This window comes from Lepidochelys kempii, chromosome 5 (assembly GCF_965140285.1).
Source record: "Lepidochelys kempii isolate rLepKem1 chromosome 5, rLepKem1.hap1, whole genome shotgun sequence".
Classification (NCBI taxonomy): domain Eukaryota; kingdom Metazoa; phylum Chordata; order Testudines; family Cheloniidae; genus Lepidochelys; species Lepidochelys kempii.
Window position 1 is genome coordinate 15,793,689 of NC_136384.1, and position 6,000 is coordinate 15,799,688.

Here is a 6,000-nt window from a genome sequence, read left to right on the forward strand (position 1 = left end):
GGGTCTCTCACCTCCCTAACCAGTGGGCTACAGAGTCATTCACTCTCTGGCTCAGTGGTCTCCTCCTGCTGTCATATTAAACTGAGCATGCACATAACCAAACTCCTGACCTTCCCTCTCAAACCTTCTCCACTTCCCCTCTTCTTCATCATTGTGGACACTACCCTTTCTGCCTGTCATTCAGGCTGGCAGCTGGAGGTGATCCCTTTCCCTGGCCCCATCCATGCCATGTCCAAGTTCAGCTATTTCTTTCCCTGCAACATCTCCAAGATTTGTGTTTTCTTTCCATCCCCACAGCCAAATCCCTTGTCCAGGCCCTCGTTGTAGCCTGCCCTGACTGCTGCCACATTCTCTTCTCCAAAACACACACACAGGTCCACTTCAGTCCACCCAAAATGCAGCTCTAAGTCATTTTATTTGCTTATTGACTTGATCACGTCACTCCCCTATTTTGAATCCCAGCCACCGCTGGCTCCCCATCTGCTGTTGCATGAAATATAAACTACTAGTCACCTCCTTCAAATCATCTATCCTTATTTATTTGTCCTCCTTAAATAACTTTCACAACGTTCCCTCCTTCCCCCTCTCCAGCCCCTCCACTCTGCTTGAAAGACAGACAGACAAGCATACAAATATAGGCAATCATAGAATCATAGAATATCAGGGTTGGAAGAAACCTCAGGAGGTCATCTAGTCCAAGCCCCTGCTCAAAGCATGACCAGGCCTTAAAAACCTCTAAGGATGGAAATCCCACCACCTCCCTAGGTAACCCATTCCAGTGCTTCACCACCAACCCTTGGGGCACTCCGTTTAATACCGGCTGCCAACTAGACATCAAGCCGTTGATCACTATCCGTTGAGCCTGACAATCTAGCCAGCTTTCTATCCACCTTATAGTCCATCTATGCTTGCTTCCACATGACCCCACATTAGAATAATAACAATAACTCTCTTATAGCACTTTTCATCAGTAGATCTCACCTGTCAGTATAATTATCCCCGGTTTACAGATGTGGAGACAGACACAAGGAGGTGAAGTGCCATACGCAAGGTGACCCAGCAGGCCTCTGGGAATTGAACACTATGACTTCTCTGAACTCATCCACCAGGCCCCTATTCGCTCCTGCTTTTAACTTCTTAAGAACCCACTTCTGCTGTGCTGCCTGTTACTGATTTGTATAGAAAATTCCTTTCATTGCTCCCCTACCCTGACCTCTATCTACTTGTCTGCCTGCCTATCCTTGGGCTGTGAGCTTCTTGGGGCACAGACTGAGCCTTCTTGAATGTCTGGCAAGCGGGGAAACACACATAAATAATTAATAATACATACCCCAGGCCCTTACAGTAAACTTGCTCATTTTAATAATATCCATATTCTATTCACATACAAGCCACTGATAAAGGGAGTGAGTAATTAAGAGGATAAAAGTTAAGCAATAAATGGTAAACAGCCAGAGAGCAAACAAGAGTTCTATGGTGGGGTACCATTTTCAGATCCTGCCTGATCCTTTTCTTCCTGCACATAACAACAGGTTCTTCACATTTCACATGCAATTAGCGTGTAGATTTGTTTATATTAACTTTCGATTGTACATCCAGGGGTCAGGCTGGGGGGGCGGGGAAAGGTGGTGAGGCTCTTCTAAGCTCCGCCCAAATGAGTTGTTAGCATGAGATGCCGCTCAGAGTATATTAGGCAGATGCTTAAGATAGGATAATGCGTGTTCTCTGAATGTCACTGGCTTATCTTCAGTGAGGTTGAATGTGTCCATACTGGCCTTTGTCAAGCTCCACGTTAACTGGGGGGGTGGGGAGGGAAATGATGGTTTCTCCTAAATACCACCTACTTGTGGCAACAAAACGAGAGTTGGAGCAAATTGTGCAAATCTGTGAGAAATGAAATAATTTAAAATGTCACCATTGTAAACTAATGTCTGCGTTAAGACCTTACTGAGAAGAATAGGAGAGTTCACACCTGTCAGAGGTATTGTTCCAGGCAATCTTCACGGTCCAGTAGACATCTCTGCATTAGTTTATCCTTGGTTCACATTTTGAGGTTCTCTTTGCAACCCTAACAATTAAAGACATATTTTATATATATCAAAGGAACGCTGGAATTCAGAAGAACAAGATAGTCATTTGAGAGAGGAGCTGGCATGTAGTACAGCCTTGGACTGTGTATTTCCAAGAGCTGAATTTATACCTCTCTGTCTTGCTCTTATTGAAATAGAAGACACCATGTTAAGCTCATTTGTAGCTTAAAATATCGACACATATCCTCTAATATGGATGACAGGGAGTGTATTAATCCAGTGTGATCCTTCTGCCAGGTGGAGTCGGCAGCAACAAGGGACAGGCTCAATATCTAGGGGTTCCTCTTAGCAATAAAAAACAGAACCAGTTCAAGCCCCGACCAGTAATCTGGGGACACTTGACACCACCCTGGGTGCCTCTAACAGGCAATATTTCCCCACTTGCAAGCACTGAGTCTGTGGTAACAAAAGAGAACTTTTAATAAAAGGAACCAAGCATTCGTTTGGGAAAACACCACAACCACATTCAAAAGCATGTAACCATAAGCAAAAACCCAAACCCACAGTGCGCTGGGCAGTGCCCTTTGCCTAGTTTCTCACCCTGTGATGGGAAAGTCCAAAGAATGAATGTCCCTTTAACACATCACTCCCCTCTCCCTCCGCTGCACCCCACTTACATTGGTTAGCGAAGATCCAGGGTTCACAGGCGTTCACCTCCCTCCCCAGTTGGGGGAGGCGGGGGCATGGAGCAATGTCTGTGGTTGCTGTGTGCCTCTGCAACTGGCTGGTTGTTGCTGCCCCCGCTGCTTTTCTCTGCTGCCACTGGTGGCATGCTGCCGCTGCTCTTCTCTATCACTGTTGGTCACATGCTGCTGCGGTTGGACACTCACTGCCCCTTCTGCGATGCCATGTTTGATGTTCCACTGCTTAATTCAGGTCTTTTGTGATTTCAGCTCTTAGTGACTTCATCGGGGAGCAGCGAATCTCACTTCCCAACACTCAGAGCTCAGTGTGGACTGTCTGAGCCTATTACAAAAGCTGAGGAGGCAGACAGGAATAGCAGGTTTTATAAATCCTCTCCCTCTATTTAATTCCACCTTTCCAAACTCCATGGAATTCATGTCATCCTCTTAGGAAATGTACCCCATCATCAAATGGTATGCCTGATAGCCACAAAACCAGGGCAAGTGAATGCTCATTTGAACAATGTACTGCAGTCTGTTTTGAGCCTCAATCTGAATGTTCATTTTGATGGTGTAACCCATGTGCCTAATAGGTAGGTATCTCTTTAAGAGCTCTATAGAGAAGGAGGGATGGGAATCAGTTGTGTCTGAGGCTATGGCTACACTACCGCGGTAAGTCGACCTACGCTACGCAACTCCAGCTATGTGAATATATTGATTTATCATCACACAGTTCTGTGCCTATTCAGGCCAAGACTATTTCTTGTATTATAACATGCAGGCCAATGACCTGTCATGAAGCAGAATATATCCCAGTATTTCCTATCAGTGGGGAAGAAGTTGCTAATGTAGATGCATTGGCGAGGGATTTAAAAAAAAAAACTCTAATGTTTTTAGGGGTATCTCTTCCTGATGCTAAATGTGGAGTAAAGAAAGCTGATAATGGTCCCTTGTGCTGTCATTGTGTCTGGTTCTGTGATGCTGTCTACACTGGGGGGCGGGATGTCGATGGGAGAAAATCTCCTGTCGACTTACCTTATTCTTCTCATCATGGGTAGATTACAGGGGTCGACTGGAGAGCGATCTGCAGTCGATTTGGTGGGTCTTTTGTAGACTGGCTAAATCGACCGCCAGTGAATCGATCTCAGAGCATCGATCCCAGCTGTTGTGTAGACCTGCCCTGAGTGATTGTTGCTCGGCCATTGGTTATCAGCCTTTTCCATTTCCAGAAAATTTCAAATGGAGGTGCGGATCCCTTTGGAAATTCAACCTCTGGCCCGTGGACCCCTACCATAGAAGCCTTCGACTGAAAACGAAGTGAACAGAATTCAGCTACCAATGTTGCATGTGCTCGGCATGGCATTTGATGCACCATAAGAAAGGGTGCTAAACTGTGGGCTGCTTCAGTCACGAGAACACTTCTGGGTTTTGACCAGTAGGTGGGGATATTCACATACTTTTGACTGATCAGACAAAACAGCATGCCTTTTCTGGGGTCTGAAACTATTTTCGTAGTCACCTTTCGCGGACACCTTAGACGCGGTCTGCAGAACTCCAGGGGTCCACGAACCACAAATTGAAAACCGCTGTGCTAGGCTGACGTACAATTAGCACTCCACACCCAGAAGTTTCTGGACCGGGGGTGGTAGTTCTGGGTATGCTCAATAGGTTCCCTGCAGCTGGACTCAGACTCCATGAGAGCAAGTAGTCATGGGAGCTTCTTCACAAAAGGCCATGTGCCCCGCGTGGGTTAGGAGAAGCTGAACCAGAGGAGCAGAAAGCAGGCCGTTTTCCCTAGCTCTGAAACATTTTGCAGCGGTTTAGTGATGTTGTTAACTCTCCAACAGGGAAGCACTGGCACTGTTAGTTATGGAAAGAGGAAATTGGGAGGGAAAACTAATTTCTTCTATTTAATTTTAATTGTACACTTGGAATGGTGCTTGATTTTAGCCAAACCGTTTTAGTTAAATGGTCTCAGCCAGTATGATTCACCAACTCTTCTCTTATTTAAGATGTGATGGTGTGCAAAGAGTCATTTATATTTTGCTATTCTCAGTTTCATATTTTTCTTGTTACAGGGGTTTTTTAAAAAATAATCTATATATTTAAACTGAGTAATTGGCTAATTAGTTAGCTGACTAGCTAACAGAGTGATTTCAGCAGAGAAGGAGGAAGAGTCTGTATGGATTCCAGCTTAAGATTTCTACAAGCAGGTGGAGGGAAATTACTATTGCAGTCATGGGCGCCGAGCCTGCGAGTGCTCCAGAAAAAAAAAAGTGGGTGCTCAGTGCCCACTGGCAGCCCCACAGATCAGCTCCTCCCCCTACCTCCCAGCACCTCCCACCCAGTGCGATTAGCTGTTCAGCGGCATGCAGGAGGCACTGGGAGGGGAGGGAGAGGAGTGAGGCAGGAAGAGGTGGGGGGAGGGGCAGAATGGGGCAGGAAGGGGTGGGGGCAGGAAGAGGTGGGGTGGGGGTTTTGGGGGAAGGGGCACAGTGGGATTGGGGCCTGGGATGGAGTGGGAATCAAGCACCCGGCAAGAACTCAGGACATCAGTTCCTCTGGTTGCAGTTCTTTTGACCAGCAGCCTGTATAGATTTTGGTGATCAAAGACTGTAACTGAGACTTAGGTGAACTCAACCTAAGATTCTGGGAACTCAGTTACTTCTCACTGTGTTTCTGTGCAGACTGACCTGTTTAGATTTAATTTTGTGTTCTTTATTTATGTTTATATATCAATGAAGGTAATGGATGTGGATTATAAAGTAGCCATGTTATGTTATAGATATTAAGTTATTATGTTTCTTTATCATTATACCATTTGATAAAGTTGGTATTTAATAATTAAGTACATTTATTTTGTTCCTTTTGGACTTGGTTGTGGGAGGCTGACCCTGTGCAATCCTTGCTGAAAATTCCCAGTGACTGAACTGTGGGTCTCTCTGTGCTTTTCTGTGGGAGTTGGGGTTTTTTAGGCCCTGGAGAAGGGCAGTGAAGTAAACTCTACCCCACCCAAAGGTTTCATTGGCACTCACACACACTCTCCTCAGGGACTGGGCAAATCATCCCCAGAGATCTGGAGGAAGAGAGTGAGAGGGCCAGTCTAGTTCAAGAGAGCTATAAACATATGTAGATAAGTAGCAGGGTATCAGAATTTCTGCAGGGATGGGAAAGGCAGCTGGTGCACTTAGAAAACTGGGAAGGAAAAGAAATATTATTCTTTAAGAAAATTACTGTTACTGGATGAGGAGAAAAGTGAAGATACAGAAGCCAGAAAAACACCATTT